Below are 19000 nucleotides of genomic sequence, written 5' to 3' on the forward strand. Positions count from 1 at the left end.
AAGGTGAATGCCATTTGCCTCAGCCTAATACAATCTCTGTTGTGACTTTTGTTCACTATGATTTCTCTTTCCTTTTTTGTGTTTTTCTTTCTCTTTTTCTTTCTTCCTTCCTTCTCTCCTTCCTTTCTTCTTTTCTTCCTTCCTTCCTTCCTTCCTTTCTTTTTTGTAACAGATAGAAAAACTGACAAATTATCAAATTAAGTATTAGACAAAAATGAGGAAAAATGCTTTTGCTTTCAAAGTCAAACTTCATCTCCTTTGAAATGAGGTATGAGTAGAAAACTTAACTTCAAAATCTGAAAATCCTTATATTTGTACAAGTGTTTTATTTGATAAAAAGCAGCTTATGGAAATTTTTGGTCTCTGGGTATGCACAAGTTTCTTTCATTGAAACAGCAAAGCCAAAGATGGAGGTGTACAAAATAAGTAGGTAAACACCATTAAAGGAGGCAAAGAAGAGAGGAGCTATCATCAGAACAATGTAATGGAATCAGGCACACAAATTCTTCATCTCACAGGTATTACTGTAAAGGGTACTACTGTGTCTTGAACTGATCAGTCTTCTACTTGTTTGTATTTGCACCAAATACATATCCTAACATTTCCACTTTCTTCTCTGTAGAGTTCTTCCAAAGAACCTGAGAATTTAGAGAGTTCTACTAATGGACATGTTACAAAGAAACCTTTATTAGAGAGGACATGAATGGAGCTCTGAGAAAGACTAAAAAAGCCCTACCCTGCACTCTGGTATAATGGGGTGCTTTATAGGGAAGGAACACTGTCTTTGGGGTATGAACGACAGTTTAATACAACATCTATTGCAAGGAAACAAAGGAGTTATGTAGCTCACAAATTAGGGTATTCACATCCAGATATATTAGTGGTGGAGTGGAATTTAGTGTAAAATGATCTTGTCATCCAACACAGCACACTGTGGAATGTGGCATTCCTTAGATGTAAGTTGTATAGTCATCAAAATAGATTGTACAAGTCACAAATAACTGACACTCTGTGACTCTATAGTGATTAGCTCCCAAAAATAGTAATTCTTAATGGCACTAAAAATAAGATGAGACATCTATGATTAAGCAGGAAATGACAAATGCAATTCAAGATACTATATATTTCAGTTGTCTTAAGTCTTTCAGTGGAAATTAATTAAGTATCATATTTTTCAGGAGGCATAAGGAGCATAGCACATACAGCACGGGGCCCATGATTTATTGCTTCACTTAAGTCTCCATTTCAGATGGACAGCCAAATCTCAAATCTCTATTGCTTGACATACCATGAGGTGGTGCCGGGAATTGAACAAAGATTCAAGAACTCAGCACCATGGTATAGGGAGGGGCTCCTTGTCTAGTGGAAAGGCCAACAGGCAAACAGTAGTAATAGGGTCTCTACCCACTATTAAAATTAGTAAGGTCATGGCTAGTTCTAGGTTGCCAAATCCACTGGATTTACTTTCAAGTTTTGATTGACTGCGACGGTTGCCAACATTTGACATTATTGACCATACACATTCATTTTGTTTGCTTTCCCACACTATTTATAATATTGCTTGAACCCATTCCTAGCTACTTTTTTTTTTACCCTACATCTTATATTCATTTACCCCAACCTACTCTTTAAATGGAGCAATTTATCTTAGATCTGTCCTCAATCTTTGTTCTTTCCATTCCAAACCTTCTGCTTGAATGATCCCAAGTGTTCCTTTGGCTTTATATCTATATAGTGATGAGACTGACTCCCCAACCCCAGCTCTCATTTCTCCTCTGAGCTACACTCATAGAAACCACTCTCTCCTGAAAACCACCTGGAACCCCCACAAGAACACTGAATTTAGTATGCCCAAAGCTGAATTCATATTATCCTCTCCCATTTTCCACATTCTACCTATTCTTTGTCTCTCTCTTGAGCTCCCTTAACTTAGAAAGGCAGTATCACCCAAACTGTTGCTTAAGTCAGAAAGGTATAAATTATTCTTCTCTCTTGTGCTTTACTACCAATCAGTTATTAATTCCTATTCTTAATCAATAGATTTATTTCCATCTCTATCACCACTTTCTTGTTTCAAGCCACCATCTATCATTAGGATTGCAGCAGACTTCTACCTGGTCTCTTTGCCTCTAGGGATACTCTCATCTAATACTTTTCCCCCAGTGTTCTTTCTGAAATACAAATCTATGACACAGGTGTAACGTGTTAATGTAGGCTGAAGGAGGAGGCAGAGAAGATAGAAAACATTTTACGTGGCATGATATTGTGAATATTCATCTGACCATTAGCAAATCCTCTTAGTTCTACCATCAAAGCATAAGTTAAATAACATCCTCTGCCTGAATTACTGTAATAGTTCCTAATTGGTCTCCCTATCTCAGTCTTTTTTATTCTAAAGTCTATTTTTAAGAGAACAGTCAGAGTAATACTGTTAATGTGGAAGTCAGATTGTGTTGTGTCTCTATTCAAAAGCCTCTAGGGCTTTTCCATTTCATTAAAAGTAAAGTCAAACACTCAGTGTCCCATAAGGACCTAACTGACCTAGTTCCCTAGGTTGACCTATTTGATTTTATCCCCTTACCAATCTTTCTCTAGTTCACCACAGACTCAACCTTTAAAAACACAGACCAGGAGAATTGAGTAGAGTAATGCCAAGTTAACCTTGGGACCAAATCCAAGCTCTGTAGTTATCTGGTTTGGGGATATAAAGAAAATTATTTTATCTCCCTTAGCTTCCATTTCCTCATATTTAAAATTAAAATAAAATGCCCACTTCAAAGGGCTTTTGTGAGGAAATGAGATATGTAATAAGATATATTCCTGCCATGTAAAAATTTTATTTTTTATCCATTCAAAACCAGTTCAAAGAGATCTCCTATTTTGAACTAACACAATTAATTTTTCCTGAAAACAGTCATATTTATTAACTTATAAACTTAATGGTTCATATAATAATGTCCTGTAGTAAACACTGGATTTCAAAATGAATCTTTGTTGTTTGTGTTATTTTATTCTCAGAAAATTCACTGAATTGACTCCATTTTCCATTATAATTTTAAAATATGTAGAATCCTATTATCATCTATAACCTTGTTATAGTTTTCTTTTTTAATTTTTCTAAAATGTTTCAATGTAAGAAAAAAATGTTAACATAGCATATTGAATCCATTTGAATTACATTGGAATTTCCTTAATAGATTCTTAAAATATACTCATTATACTCTGAAAGAATTCAGTCGTTTCAGCTATAAACTTTGTAGCAATGTCATGAATTTCATATCACATGTCTAAACAGAAAGCAGGCAGGTCTGTGTTCAAATTTTAACATCAACCTTTACTAGCTCTGTGACCTCAAAAACATTTAACCACTCTGAGTCTAATTTCCTATTTCGTGAAATGGGGTTAATAAATAGTACTCACCTCACAGAAGAATTCTGAGGATTAAGCAAGATATGCAAGTAAGACATCTTATAATGGTAACTAATAGTAGCAGAGGCAAGGGTAATAATCATATTCATAGTAGTAATATTAGTCTCTTCAAAATAAGATTCTGGAAAAGAATATTAAATGATCTTGAAAACTCTATTATGATTGGTCTCTCCATTCTCTTAAGAGATAAAAAGACACAAGTATTTCTTTATCTTCTTATTTTTATAGTTTTCTTAACAGAAAAAAAAATGGTAAGAATATGCTGCCCAAGCTTTTGCAAAAACTAGAGAAAGATTTAGAGTATTATGCCATGGAGTGTAAAGCTGTGATACATTGTATTTATTTGGTAAATACTGAAAAAAAAAGATAGATAAGTCAAACTATAAAAATCTGTGCTGTGAGCAGCAGTTTTTCCCAGGAGACATTAAAAGTATGAAACAGAAAAAATAAATGTTAAATTAAGCCTTGGCTGAGATAAGTGTGGAAAAAGCCTAATCAAAGAAGTTACATTTTCTCTGCTCAATTTTTTTGTGTATGCACTTCTCTATATCTTAACTTTTTAGTTCGTAGGGATAACTGTAATGTACAAAAGTATTTTCTTAGCAAACTGACCATTAGGAAGTTAAAATAATCTTGGGGAAAAAAGAACAGGATAGTCAGAAAAATTGCACAGAGTATGAGTTTGAGACAACTTTTCCATTCAACATTTAAAGCTAGAGATACTGTCAGACAAAAATGCATTTCCAATGTCTTAAAGAAGATATATAATCATTAATGTAGTAAAAAGCAAGGCTATCTTTTAATTTATTACTGGATCACACAGTTCTCACATGTGAATCAAGTATTACTGGATCACACAGTTCTCACATGTGAATCAAGTATTAAATGTATTTTTGATAGAGTCAGGAAATCAGTGTGAATAAGATAGCATTGCTGTAACAGTCAAAGGGTACCACTCAGGCCTCTTCAGTCAGATTTTTCTGAGGCTGAGATTCACTGTCATGTGAATGAAGCAGCCATGGTAAGACTTGGTTATAAAAGATGTAGGTTCCATTATCATTTCTAACACTCTCTAGTTGCATGCACCAAACAAAAACAAAACACACACACACACACACACACAAAAAAAAAAACTTTATTCATTGAACACCTATTATGTACTCTGGTGTCCAGTGGGGGTAGAGGTCAGAAGAAAGGATAAATACCATTTGGTCCCTGACCCCCATACCACAGCATGGTGGAGAGACACACATGAAGATAAATGTGTCCCTTTGCTCATTTATATTATACAAATTTATTAAGACCTGTTATGTATCAGGCACTATACTAGGCAATGTTAAGAGAATACTGAACAAAATATATGAATAAATAAACAAACACACAAATAAAAAATAAATAAAATTAAAACCTAATCTCATTGAGCTTATATCTTAGTAAATAGGAAAAGACTAAAAGTGAAATATATAAGGTGTGATCAAAAAATACAGTGACTGTTTAAATAAATAAAAAATGATACAGTAAAAGACACATTGCCATTAATCCCTCTCAAAATACTCCCCCTCACCACAAACACATTTATCCCATCATTCTTGCCATTTTCTGAAACAGTTCTGGAAGTCCCCTTTCATGAGTGTCTTTATTTCATCCTCTATTGTGACAATGCTCTGTGTCATGCATTGCTTCTGGTACAGCAATTTCTGTCAAATCAAAACATTATGGTGTGTCCTCATCCACCTATTCACTGGATCTGGCACCATGTAACTTCTGGCTCTTCTCCAAGTCAAAATGACGATGAAAGGAAAACATTTTGAATTGATTCAGGACATCGAGGCAGCCACGACAGCACAACTAAAGACACTCACAAAAGAGGACTTCCAGAACTGCTTCAAAATGTGCAAGGATGATGGGATAAGTGTGTCCAAAGTGAGGGGGAGTATTTTGACGGTGATTAATGGCAATGTGTCTTTTACTGTAAAGTTTTTTTTTTTTAATTTAAACATTCACCATATTTTTTATTATACCTCATATAAGTAAAACATATGGTACACTATATGTTTATAAGTCTATGGAGCATATAATGCAGGGAAGGAGAATGGAAGCTCAACTTTTAAATATATTGATCTCAGAAAGCCTCACTGAGAAGACGATACTCCAGCAAAAACCTGAAGAAAGTGAGAGAAAACTCAGGCAAATATTTGTAGGAAGAGAATTTCAGGAAAGGACAGCAACTACAAAGGCCCTGGGGCAGGAGCATGTTTGATGTGTATGAGAAGCAGCAGAAAGGTCTTATACACAGAGCAGAATGAGCAAGGAATGAGACTGGAGAGATGAAACAGGGACCAGATTGCTCAGGGCCCTAGAGACAAGTTTTGGAACAGATCTCTCTTGGCATTACAAGGACACAGTGTTGAAAATAGAGTATATGGAGAGAAGGGCAGAAATATGGAAACTTATAAGTCATTCTTGCAACAATAGTCCATGAGAGCGATGATAATAGCTGGCTAAAATGGAAGTTATAAGAAGTTATCTGATTCTGGGTAGATTTTGAAGATAAAGTTGACTGCATTTACTGATGGATAGGATGTATCACTGTAATATCATGTTTATTTTGTTATGAAGTGTGTAATAGCTGGATCTCTCTTTTTTTTTTTTTTTTTGTTCCCTTTACTGCCTCTAAATACCCATACACTACAGATTAATTTTGTCTAAGATTTAGGAAAGATTTCACAGGAAAAATGGCATTGACATTGAATTTGATCTTAAAGAATGACTAAAATTTTTCTGGCTGGGAGAAAGGGAAAAGACACTCCAGGGCTTTGCACTTAGTAAATCATTGGAAACTTGAATGAAATCAGTGTCAATGGGGATGGACCACATTATATTTATAAAACATCTGAAGGTGTTGGTTCATGGCATGATATGAGAAGTATGAGTAGCTACATGTACATATGTGGACTTGGGCCAGGGACTTTTGGTAACACAATGCAGAAACTAAATTCAAATGGTTTTAATAATAATAATAATAAAAAAAATCGGTGCAATGCAAACTTGGCTGTATCCAGGATCAAAAGAAAAAAAGAGATGTTTTTAGAGCTTGCTTTATTATTCTCTGTTTCTCAGCTCTGCTTTTCACTGTATGTTGCCTTCATTCTGCTGACAGGCTGTCTTCATGAGACAATAAAATGACTGTCAATAACTTCAGCAAAAAGTGGAATTTGTTTCTCCCATACTCTAATATTTTCCACCAATGAAAGAATTCCTGTTGGAAGGGAAAAGAGTAACAGGATTTAACCCTGTATCCCATGCCCATCTCTGAGCCTCACAGAAAAGCTATGGAACGGTAGAGAGGTGACTGATTTCCTAAGGGAAAATGGAAGTACTGGGCAGATAAAGCAACAGATGAACACTGCAGCTGGCAAACAAGGTTGGGGAAGATAAAGGATCTGATGAACCAAATGAAGCACTCAGATTTTAGGCCAAGAATTAACATGATCAAGTTTATGTTTCTAAAGATTAGTGGTAATAAGGGAACAGATTATGTTAAGAAGAAGCTAGACTCAGTGTGATAAATTGCATTACTGGCACTAGTTCTTAATTTATCCCTGTATCTACCCCCTTCACCATATGACAAAAAATAGCAGAGTACATGCTCATTTCCTCACTCCTTGATTTTGAGTACAAGTCAACATGACTTGCTTTAGCAATAAACTAGGTATAAGTAATGTGCCAATTCCCAGCCTAGAACTCAAGAAGCCTTTAGAATTTCTGCTTCTGTTCACATGGCCCTGCAATTGCCAAGCCAGGGCTACTTTTTTGTTCTAGAAGGGACAAGAAAGAAAACAAGGGAAGCAGAGCTAAACTCCTTCAGCTTATCCCAGCCCAGATCAGCCAACCACCAGGTGTACAACCAAGCCCAGTTAAGATCAGCAATGCCTCTTAGCCCAGCCCAGCCCAGATATCTGACCTACTGATGCATGAGAATAAATTATGGCAGTTTTAAGTTACTGAGTGTTGAGTAATTTGTTGCAACAAAAGTGTAAGTTTGGCCATAGTTAACTGGATACCTTCAGGACTCTCATATAAGTGGCTGTTAAAATAATAAGCAAAAAATGGCAAGGAATGGGGCGGCCAGTTGGCTCAGTTGGTTAGAGCACAGTGCTCATAACACCAAGGTCTCCCGTTCGATTCCCACATGGGCCAGTGAGCTGTGCCCTCTACAACTAGAGTGAAAACAATGGCTTGATTTGGAGCTGATGGGTTCTGGAAAAACACACTGTTCCTCAATATTCCCCAATAAATTTTTTTTTTTAAAGTGTCAAGGGTAAATCAAAACTGCCGAGAGGAGGCAGGGCTGGGCATCTAACGCCTGATAGATACTTAGGAAGTAACTTAGGATGATAAATAAGTTTCCAATTTACTACGAGGGTAGAAGTAAAAAGATCACTTGGAGAAATACAATATCAGAGGTGGCAACACCCAATTTGCCCTTGGAACTGTGGATGGGGACTTGGTTTAATTGTGAGAGGACAAGAAGTAAATGAGGCTAAGGAAGCTGATAATACGACTGGGAAAAATATGAAGAAAGTGAAAGAATCAAGATTATGAAGACCTCCAATAATGATTCATCAAAATAAGGGAAATAGCAAAGAGACATGTTGCTGAAGGCAATAGAGAAAGCAGAGGAATGCTTGGTTACCATGATTAAGTATTACAGGAAAATTGATTCGGTACATGAACGCTAAAAAAACATAACTTAGCCATTGAGAGGTTTTTGGCAACTTTGATAAGATCAACTTTAATACAATGGAAAGAGAACCAGACTGGGAGGAGTTGAGTGTCAATGGGAAAAGGTGGCAGGTAGCAAACTTCCACAAACTTTAGTAGTGACGGAAGGAGAGAGATGGTTTCACAGGATGACAGGTCCAAAGAGAGCATGGTGCAGCCTAATGAGAAGGCCGGGGAAATACAGGGTAGAAGAGAGGATGACCTGAAGCTAAAAGCTTACTTTTCAAAAAGTTGTGAGAACTAAATGATGATGATGATGATAATAATAATAATAATAATAGCAATGATAATAATAATAACTATAATACACTTACTGAGAGTGTAAGTAGGTGCTGAGTATTTTACATGTATCATCTCATTTAAAAGTCTAAAGTGTTCTATGAGATACAAAAATTATTATTATTTTTTATAGGTGAAAAATCGAGGCTTAGAATATTAAGTAGCCTGACTTAAGTCTTATGGATCTTAAGTCTTATGGAGGAGAATACTGACTCTAGAACATGAATTATTTTTCATTACTCTAAAGTACCTAACAATTTATAAAATGCTGTAGAAATTAATGACTGTGTGTGTACTGTGCATACACACATATACATGCATACCATACATACATACATACATATATACATAGAGGGAGTAGGCAGATTAATTTCACTTTGCCAGAACACCAGCCCCTAAGTCATTTCCCATAAGTTACTAGAGAAATTTAAATGTAAGAAGTGATGAATCATCTGGAAGTTGGGGATGCCAGATAATGTTTCTTTGTAGATGGCTAAATGAAAGTCGCTTTGTTCTTTAATAACTAGGGACATAGCAAAGTCAACTCTGAGAACAATAGGTCTAAGGAAATCCACATTATAAACACTATAAACAACCATTTAGCTATAGTGGTTGAGCAAGTAAAACTAGGGTTATTTTTGGTTTTTGGTTTTTGTTTTTAAGTGTGAGGATTAATATATGTATGTACAAGTTTACCACATAGGAAATAATCATTTTTTAAATATTTGTCTATAAACTGATACACTTAATATAAACTGTAATTAATGTAATTTTCTTTTCTTACAAAAAAGCAATGTTAGATATTATAGGATCCAGGATCATCAATCTTACTCTCGTTTCACGTTGCACAATCAAATAGATGCTAGAGATGTAGTGAATGGGTTAGATATCTATTGACTCCATTATACTCGTGAAGTTTGAAGGCTCCTTTTTGAAAATAGACTTTACTTTTTAAAGCAATTTTAGATTTATAGCAAAATTGGGAAGAAGATACAGAGTTCCCATATGCATTTTCTCCCGGCATACACACAGCCTCCCCCACTGTCAACATTACAGTACCAGAGTGGTACATTTGTTACATACATGAAATTACATTGATATATTATTATTATCGGAAGTCAGTAGTATACCTAAAGGGTCACTCTTGGTGTTGTATATTCTATGGGTTTTATAAATGTGTAAGGACATGTATCTACCTTTGTAGTATCTTCAAGAGTAGTTTCACTGCCTTAAAAAAATCCTCCGTGCTCTGTCTATTCATCCCTATCTCCCCCTAGCCTCTGGAAACCACAGATCCTTTTATTGTGTCTATAATTTTGCCTTTTCCAGAATGTCATATAATTGGAATCATATAGTACTATGTAACTTTTTCAAATTGGTATCCTCCAGTTAATAATATGCATTTAAGTTTCCTCTCTTTTCATGGCTTGACAATTCATTTCTTTTTAGCACTGCATAATGGTCCATTATCTAGATATACCACAGTTTATTTAGCCATTCACAATCTGAAGGAATCTATTTGTGAAAGGGTCTGTTTCCATGCTCTCTAGTCTACTCCATGGATCTACTTCTCTGTTCTGTCACCTATATCATAATCTTGATAATGTAGCTTTACAGTAAATCTTGACGTATAATAATATCAGTCCTTCAACTTTGTTCTTCTTTAATATTGTGTTGGCTATTCTGGGTCTCTTGCCACTCCATATAAACTTTTCAATCATTTTTTTATATATATTTACAAAATAACTTGCTGAGATTTTGAATGGGATTGCATTAAATCTACAGAACAATTTGGTGAGAACTGACATCTTGATAATAGTGACTGCCTATCCCATAAATGTGAAATAGCGCTCCATTTATTTAGTTCTTTGATTTCTTTCAACAGAGTTTGTAGTTTTCTTCAGATAGATCTTGTACATATTTATTTGGATTGATGCCTAAGTACTTCATTTTTAGGGGGCACTATACCAACTGAATTGTGTTTTTAATTTCAAACTCCACTTGTTTATTGCTGGTATATAGGAAATGAGTTAACTTCTGCTTATTAAACTTGTAACCTGCAACTTTGTGATAATCACTTATTAATTCCAAGAATTTGTTGTTGTTGATTTTTTCAGATTTTCTAAATATATAATGATATAATCTGTGAAGAAAGGCAGTTTTACTTCTTCCTTCTCAATCTGCATACTTTTGGTTTCCTTTCCTTGTCTTATTTTTTTTTTTGTCCCCAAAACTGTTTCTGATTAGTTCATTCACTTATTCTTTTCTTTAGATTCCGCATATAAGTGAGATCATATGGTACTTGTTTTTCTGTTTCTGACTTATTTCGCTTAACATAATGTTCTCTAGATCCATCCATGTTGTTACAAATGGTAAGATTTCTTTTTTATTTATGGCTGTGTAATACTCCATTGTATAAATGTACGACAATTTCTGAATCCAGTTGTCTACCGATGGGCATTTCGGTTGTTTCCATGTCTTGGCTATTGTGAATAGTGCTGCAATAAACATAAGGGTGCATATATTTTTTCAAATTAGTATTTTGGATTTCTCTGGATAGATCCCTAGGAGTGAAATTACTGGATCATAGGGTAGTTCCATTTTCAGATTTCTGAGATACCTCCATAATGTTTTCCATAGAGGTTGCACCAATCTGCAATCCCACCAACAGTGCACAAACGGTCCCTTTTCTCCACATCCGCACCAGCACTTGTTGTTTGTTAAATTATTGATGATAGCCATTTTGACTGTGGTGAGGTGGTATCTCATTTTGGTTTTTATTTGGATTTCTCTGATGGTTAGTAAGGTTGAGCATTTCTTCATATGTCTGTTTGCCATCTGTATGTCCTTTTTAGAAAAATGTCTCTTCATGTCCTCTGTCCATTTTTTAATTGGGTTGTTTGTTTTTTTGGAGTTGAGTTGAATGAGTTTTTTTATAGATTTGTGATATTAATCCTTTATCAGATATATCATTGGCAAATATCATTTCCCATTCAGTAGGATCCCTTTTTGTTTTATTGATGGTTTCCTTTGCTGTGAAAAAAACTTTTCAGTTTGATGTAATCCCACATGTTTATTTTTTTCTCTTACTTCCCTCGCACGAAGGGATATATCGGTAAAAATCTTACTCCGGGTAATGTCTGTGAAGTTTCTTCCTATATTTTCTTCTAGATATTTTATGGTTTCAGATCTTACATTTAAGTCTTTAAGCCATTTTGAATTTATTTTTGTATATGGTGTAAGGAGGTGGTACAGCTTCATTTTCTTGCATGTGTCTGTCCAGGTTTCCCAGCACCATTTATTGAACAGACTGTCTTTACCCCATCGTACATTCTTGCTTCCATTTTCGTAGATTAAATGGGCATATAGGCATGGATTTATTTCTGGACTCTATTCTGTTCCATTGATCTATGTGTCTATTTTTATGCCAGTACCATGCTGTTTTGATTACTGTAGTCTTGTAGTATAATTTGAAGTCAGGTATCGTTATACCTCCCACTTTGTTCTTATTTCTCAAGATTGCTGAGGCTATCCGGGGTCTTTTATGGTCACATATAAATTTTAGAATTATATGTTCTATTTCTGTGAAAAACGCCGTAGGTAGTTTGATAGGAATTGCGTTGAATATGTATATTGCCTTAGGCAGTATGGACATTTTAACTATATTAATTCTTCCTATCCATGAACATGGAATGTGTTTCCATCTATTTATGTCTTCTTTCATTTCTTTCTTCAGTGTCTTATAATTTTCTGAGTACAGATCTTTTACTTCTTTGGTTAAATTTATTCCCAGGTATTTTATAGTCTTTGGAGCAATTGTAAATGGGATTGTTTTTTTAATTTCTCCTTCTGATGTTTTATTATTGGTATATACAAATGCAACTGATTTCTGAATATTAATTTTGTATCCTGCTACTTTACTAAATTCATCTATCAGCTCTAATGGTTTCTTGGTGGATTCTTTAGGGTTCTCTATATATAGTATCATATCATCTGCATATAATAATAATTTTACTTCCTCCTTACCAATTTGGATGCCTTTTATTTCTTTTTCTTGTCTGATTGCTGTGGCTAGAACTTCCAGCACTATGTTAAATAGAAGTGGAGATAGTGGGCAACCTTGCCTTGTTCCTGATCTTAGGGGGAATGGTTTTAGCTTTTCTCCATTGAGTATGATGTTAGCTGTGGGTTTGTCATATATGGCCTTTATTATGTTGAGATATGATCCCTCTGTTCCCACTTTCTCAAAGGTTTTTATCATAAATCGTTGCTGGATTTTATCAAATGCTTTTTCTGCATCTATTGATACGATCATGTGAGTTTTATTTTTCATTTTGTTAATGTGGTGTATCACATTAATTGATTTGCGAATGTTGAACCACCCTTGCATACCAGGGATGAATCCCACTTGATCATGGTGAATGATCTTTTTAATGTATTGCTGAATTCTGTTCGCTAATATTTTGTTGAGGATTTTTGCATCTATGTTCATTAAAGATATCGGCCTGTAGTTTTCTGTTTTTGTGGTGTCTTTGTCTGATTTGGGGATCAGGGTGATAGTGGCTTCATAAAAAGTGTTTGGGAGTCTTCCCTCCTTCTGGATATTTTGGAAGAGCTTGAGGAGAATAGGTGATAATTCTTTTTTGAACGTTTTGAAAAATTCACCTGTAAAGCCGTCTGATCCAGGGCTTTTGTTTGTTGGGAGATTGTTGATTACTGATTCAATTTCTCTTATGGTAATCAGTCTATTCAGGTTCTCTGTTTCTTCTTGAGTTAGCCTTGGAAGGTTGTACGCTTCTAGAAAATTGTCCATTTCTTCCAGATTGTCAAATTTGTTGGCATATAGTTGCTCATAGTAGTTTCTTAAATTTTTTTGTATTTCTGTGGTGTCTGTTGTCACTTCTCCTCTTTCATTTCTGATTTTATTAATTTGGGTCCTCTCCTTTTTTAAATGAGTCTGGCTAAAGGTTTGTCAATTTTGTTTATCTTCTCTAAGAACCAACTCTTGGATTCATTGATCTTTTGTATTGTTTTTCTGGTTTCTATTTCATTTATTTCTGCTCTGATCTTTATTATCTCCTTCCTTGTGCTCCCTTTGGGCTTATTTTGCTGTTCTTTTTCCAGATCCCTTAAGTGTGAAGATAAACTGTTAATTAGTGATGTTTCTTGTTTCTTTAGGTAGGCCTGCAGTGCTATGAATTTCCCTCTTAGGACTGCTTTCTCGGCATCCCATAGATTTTGGGTCGTCGTGTTTTCATTCTCATTTGTCTCGAGATATCTTTTGATTTCTTCCTTGATCTCCTGCTTGACCCATTCATTTAGTAATAAGTTATTCAGCCTCCATGAATTGGTGTGTCTTCCAGTTTTTTTCCTGTAGTTCATTTCTAATTTCATAGCACTGTAGTCAGAGAAGACAATTGGTATGATTTCAATTTTTTTAAATTTATCAGGACTTGTTTTGTGGCCTAACATATGATCTATCTTGGAAAATGTTCCATGTGCGCTTGAGAAGAACGTGTATTCTGCAGCATTGGGGTGAAATGCTCTGAAAATATTGGTTAAATCCAAGTGGTCCAATGTATCATTTAAGGCTGATGTTTCCATATTGATTTTCTGTCTGGAGGACCTGTCCTTTGTTGTCAAATGTGTGTTGAAGTCCCCTACTATGATAGTGTTACTGTTGATCTCTGTCTTTATGTCAGTCAGTACCTGTTGTATATATTTAGGTGCTCCTATGTTAGGTGTATAGATGTTTATTAAGGTTATGTCCTCTTGTCGGATTGATCCCTTTATTATTATATAGTGCCCATCTTTGTCTTTTAATATGTTCTTCATTTTAAAGTCTATTTTGTCAGATATAAGTATTGCAACTCCAGCTTTTTTCTCGCTTCCATTTGCATGAAATATCTTACTCCAACCCTTCACTTTCAGCCTGTGTGTGTCTTTTGATCTGAGGTGTGTCTCTTGTATACAGCATATACAAGGGTCTTGCTTTCTTATCCACTCAGCCACCCTATGTCTCTTGATTGGAGCATTTAATCCGTTTACATTTAAAGTGATTATTGATAGGTACATAGTTATTGCCATTTTTTAAATTTGCAGTTAGATTGTTTTCATCTTTCTTCTATTTCCAGAAATCCTTTTAGTATTTCTTGCAATGCTGGCTTGGTGCTAATAAATTCCTTCAGTTTATTCTTTTCTGGGAAGCTCTTTATCTCTCCATCAACTTTAAATGATAGCCTTGCTGGATATAGCAATCTAGGTTGTAGGCCTTTGTGATCCATCATTTTGAGTATCTCCTGCCACTCCCTCCTGGCCTTCAATGTTTCTGTAGAAAAGTCATTTGATAGTCTTATGGGAGTTCCTTTGTATGTAACCCTCTGTCTTTCTCTTGCTGCTTTTAGGATTCTCTCTTTGTCTTTAAGCTTTGCCATTTTAACTATAATGTGTCTTGGTGTGGACCTATTTGGGTTTATCCTGGTTGGAATTCTCTGCGCTTCCTGGGCATGTATGTTGGTTTCCTTCATCAGGTTAGGGAAGTTTTCGGACATTATTACTTCAAATATATTCTCAATCCCTTGCTTCCTCTCTTCACCTTCTGGTATTCCTATGATGTGCATGTTGTTGCGCTTGATGTTATCCCAGAGGTCTCTTAAACCATCTTCATTGTTTTTTATTCTTTTTTCTCTCTGTTGTTCTGTTTGGGTGATCTCTGCTAACTTGTCTTCTAAGTTGCTGATTCGATCCTCTGCTTCATCTAACCTGCTGGTAAATCCTTCAAGTGAGTTCTTATTTCGATAATTGTGTTCTTTAGTTCTAACTGGTTGTTCGTTATGATTTCTACCTCCTTCTTTAGTTCTAACTGGTTGTTCTTTATGATTTCTACATCCTTCTTTATGTCTTCTCTAAGCAACTTAAACATTCTTATCACCAGTGTTCTGAACTCTGTCTCTGATAGGTTGGTTACCTCTGCTTCCAGTTGTGGAGGTCTCTTCTGTTCTTTTATTTGGAACATGTTTCTTTGTCTCCCCATTCTGACTGACTCTCTGCGTTTGCTTTGATGTATTAGGTAGATCCCTAGAGTTCTTAGCTCTTGCTGGGTTATCTTATGTAGTATGTTTCCTTTATATATGACTTGCACTACTTCATTCTTCTCCTCTGCGTGTGCTCCAAAGGTGACTCTTGTGTTGTGTATATTGTCTTGTTCAAGAAGAACTTTAATTGCTTTTTGCTTGTGAGTAGCTGGATTTAACTCCTAGGCTGACTAGTTGTGAGACTTGGCTCTGCCCACCACAGGGTGTTCTGCTGGATGAGGGTTGACCACTTGAATGAGGTTTGGCCTCTATGGGCTCTTGTGTCTGCAGAGAATTCCCTCTGGGTGTGTGACTTGTAGGTCAAACCTGGTAGTACTCTGGTTTGGTCTGGAGTTGGCTTCTGGATATGTTGAATTTTGTGCCTCTTAAGCTGGGCCCTGGTAGGGCAGTTTCAAAACAAAGCAAATCACCAAGAACAACAACAACAACAACAACAACAAAGAAAACCAAAACCAAGTACACTCACATGTAAAAACGACCAACAACCCCCACTCAACACAGGCAAATACATCAGAAAAACAAAGTCAAAACAAAACAAAACAAAAAAACAAACAAAACAAACAAACAAACAAAAAACAAAAGAAAACAAAAGAAAAAGAAAAAGAAAAAAAAAGAGAGAGAGAAAAAAAAAAAGCAAAACAAGGAGCAGCACCAGTCTTGGCTTAAGTCCACCAAGTAATCTCCAGGTTGTCCGCTGTGCCAAAGAGTCTATTGCACAGGCAGCACCGGTCACCTGGTGCCCATAGTAAATTTGGGACTGTAGATTTCAATGCGAGGGTCTGAGGGGTCTCGATGACAGTTTTTAGAGAGTCAGTGCTGTTTCTGTCCTTGCCTGCACAAATGCAGGCTGAGAATAGCATCCCCAGCCCTGTGTCCAGTACTCCTGAGACTTAGGACACTTCATCCGTGTGTGTGGGGTGGGCGGCGGGCAGGAGATTTTTGAGCTGCTGAAAGCCAGAAGCTGCCTCTGCCACTTCTCCCTGCCAATCTCAGGGAGTGCCTCCGCAGTTGCCCTTACCCCGACCCAGGCCAGCCAGAAAGGGGGGGGGGGGGCTGAGGATGTAGGGGTCTTCTCTCTCCCAGGCCAGCTGCATCACACTCCTCCCGCAGACCCGAAAAGGTGGTGGCTGGGGGTGGAGGAGTCTCGTCTCTCCTCGTCCAGCGAAAATCCCACTCCTCCCAGCCTCTTCCGTGGGTCAGAGCTGGCTGCCAATCTTCCCAGAGCCTGAGCACTGAGGCTCCTCTGTAATCTGACACTCTCCTTGTCTTATTACATTAGCTAGAACTTTCAGTATAATATTGAAAAGAAGTGGTAAGAGGGGGTATCTTTTCTTTCATCCTGATCTTATAGGAAAATCTTCAAGTTTCTGGACATTAAGTACAATATTGGCTGTAGGTTTTTACTGGTGTTTTTAACCAAGTTGAGGAAGTTCTCCTGTATAGCTAATTTGCAGTGAGATTTCTTTTAATCATAAATAACTGTTAGATTTTTGTCAAATGATTCTTCTACATCTATTGACATGATCCTGTGAGTTTTCTTCTTTAGCTTGTTGACGTAATGGATTACCTGGGATAGATTCCACATGATCATGGTGAATAATTCTTTTCATATATTTTTTAGATTTGATTTGCAATATTTTGAGGATTTTTGCATCAATGTTTGTGAAAGATACTGGTCTATAGTTTTTTTTTTTTTTTTTTATTTGTAATGTCTTTATCTGGTTTTAGTATTTCGTATTCTAAGTCCTAATAATATGAATTAGGACATATCCCCTCTGCTTCTATCTTTATGTACAGAATCGGGTTAATTTCTTCCTTAACTATTTACTAGAATTGACCAGTGAAACCACCTGGGCCTGAAGCTTTCTGTTTAAATAGTTATTAATTATTTATTCAACTTATTTAGAAGATATAGGCCCATTCAAACTGTCTTTGTTCTTCTTGTGTGAGTTTTGGGAGATGTGTCTTTCAAAGAATTCTTCTATATAATTTATGTTATCAAGTTTGTGGCTTAGAATTGTTCACAGTGTTACTTTACTTGTATTATCCTTTCACTGTCTATGTGATCTGTACTGATGTCCCCTCTTTCCTTTCTGAAATTAATAATCTGTGTCCTATCTCTTTTTTTCCCTAGTCTAACTAGATGCCCATTATTTTTATTGATCTTTTCAAACAACCAGCTTTTTTCAAAGAACCAGAATTTTCCCTTTTTATTTCCTGCTTTTAGTTTGAGTACTGTCTAACTTTTATTAATTCTTTTTCTCTACTTACATTGATTAATATATATATATTTTTTTTCAATTACAATTGGCAGACATTATTATATTAATTTCAGGTGTACCACATAGTGATTAGATATTTATATAACTTATGAGGTGATCACCCCAATAAATCTAGTATGCACATGACACCATTCATAGTTATTGCAATATTATTGACTATATTTCTTATGCTATACTTCACATCCTCACAACAATTTTGTAACTACCAATTTGTACTTCTTAATCCCTTCTCCTTTTTCACTCATCCTCTCAAACCCCTCTTATCTGGCAACCCTAAAAATTTTCTTTGTATCTATGAGTTTGATTCTGTTTTGTTCGTTTATTTTATTCTTTAGAATCCACATATAATAGAAGTAATGTGGCATTTGTCTTTCTCTGACTCACTTACTCCACTCAGCATAACACTCTCTAGGTCCGTCCATGTTATTGCAGATGAGAAGATTTTTTTTTATGGGTGAATAATATTCCATTGTATATATGAGCCACCTCTTTATCTATTCTTCCATGATGGACACATACTCCGTCATATCTTGGCTATTGTAAATAATGCTGCAATGAACATAGAGAGGCACATGTCCCTTTGAAATAGTGTTTTGGGTTTCTTTGGCTAAATACCCAGAAGTGGGATTACTGGGTCCTTCTTTGTATCTTGTTATAGCCTTTGTGTTAAAGTCTATTTTGTCTGGTATAAGTATTACAGCCTCAGATTTTTTTTTTTCATTCCCATTTTCATGAAATACCTTTTTCCATCCCTTTACTTTGATTTGGTGTGTGTCTTTCGATCTAAAGTGAGTCGCTTGTAGGGAGTATACATAAGGGTCTTATTTTCTTATCCATTCAGCCACCTTATGTCTTGATTGGAACATTCAACCTATTTATATTTAAAGTAATTATTGATAGATATGAAATTGTTGCCATTTTATTATTCATATTTTTTTATCTTTTTTCTTCTTCTTCTTCTTGAAGAAGTGCCTTTAACATTTCTTTTACTTCTGGTTTGCTGGTGATGAACTCCTTTATCTTTTTGTTGTCTGGGAAGCTCTTTATCTGTCCTTTGATTTCAAATGGCAGCTTTGTTGGGTAGAGTAGTCAGTTAGGTCCTAGCTTTTTATAATTTAAAACATTTTGTGC

This window comes from Rhinolophus hipposideros, assembly GCF_964194185.1.
Source record: "Rhinolophus hipposideros genome assembly, chromosome: 6".
NCBI classification, from domain to species: Eukaryota; Metazoa; Chordata; class Mammalia; order Chiroptera; family Rhinolophidae; genus Rhinolophus; species Rhinolophus hipposideros.